The sequence below is a fragment of the Cornus florida genome, unplaced genomic scaffold (assembly GCF_030987335.1).
Source record: "Cornus florida cultivar Cherokee Brave unplaced genomic scaffold, ASM3098733v1 CherokeeBrave_3.0.0_Hap2_Chr11, whole genome shotgun sequence".
Lineage (NCBI taxonomy): Eukaryota > Viridiplantae > Streptophyta > Magnoliopsida > Cornales > Cornaceae > Cornus > Cornus florida.
The window spans coordinates 21,960,144-21,961,307 of NW_026775581.1; the positions used below are offsets into that span (position 1 = coordinate 21,960,144).

At 38.5% G+C, this 1,164-nt stretch overlaps 1 pseudogene; it reads right to left on the bottom strand.

The window, feature by feature from the left end:
- Positions 1–425: 425 nt before the first annotated feature.
- LOC132287561 (small nucleolar RNA R71) lies at positions 426–524 on the bottom strand (annotated as a pseudogene).
- Between the last annotated feature and the right edge of the window lie 640 nt (positions 525–1,164).

The following is a 1,164-nucleotide window of genomic DNA, read 5'->3' on the forward strand; positions in this document are numbered from 1 at the left end:
ACCTCCCATGGTTCAAGCTAACCACAGTGTTCGAGTAGCACCACCGGTTGTAAATCCCCCTCTTGCTTTAAGAGACCATTATGTGCCTAATGAATATAATGCACCCACTTGCATTCAGTTGCCTCCATTTAGAGTACATCACTATGAAATCAAACCATAAACCATTCAAATGCTTCCTATCTATCATGGACTTCCTAGTGTAGAACCTTATAAGCATTTGGATGAGTTTCTTAAAGTGTTTTCCACCATGGAATACACGGACATGCCGAAAGAAGTTTTAAGACTTAAACTTTTTCCTTTCACTCTTAAAGACAAGGAAAATATTGGTTCAACAATCTTAGGCCTTTTTTGATAACCTCTTGGGCGGAAATGCAACAAGAGTTCTTGAAAAAGTACTATCCGGTTTCTAAAACCAATGCCATGAGAACTTCAATTAGAGAATTTTCTCAAAGGGGTGGGGAAATGTTTTATAAGGCATGAGAAAGATTCAATGACTTGCTTAGGAAGTGCCCACATCATAACATACCTAAGTGGCAATTAGTTCAATATTTCTTTGAAAGTTTACCAGATAATCACAAGGGTATGGTTGATACATCCATGGGTGGTTCTTATCTTAATAAGCATGAAAATGATGTGGGGCAATTGTATGAAAGCATGAGTGAGAATTCAATGCATATGTCCTTATCTTCTAAAAATGGTAGAAACCTAGGTGGAATGAAGAATGTCGGCTTATATCAAGTTGACAACTCCAATGACATGGCCGCCGAGATGAAATCCTTATCTCAAAGATTTGATCAATTTTTGATCAACCAAAATTTGGCAAATCAAGTATCTTCCTCCCCTACTCATATTCATCATCGTGCATCTAATGAATCTTGCATGACTTGTTCAAGTGTCTTACATTCTAGTTCCAATTGTCCGCATGGACATGTGCAAAGTGAGCCCTATGAACAAGTTAATGCTACATTTGTTAATCAAGGGAATAATCCCTATGGCACTCATTACAATTCAAGTTGTTGGAACTATCCAAACTTTTCTTGGAAAAGCCAAGGGGAAGGCTCAAACCCTCCCCAAGGTGGTTTTCAAGGGAAGTATGTTCCGCCACCAATGCAAAGCCAAGGTTCCCAAGGTTTTAGATCATCATTTCAATCACATGGAAACCAA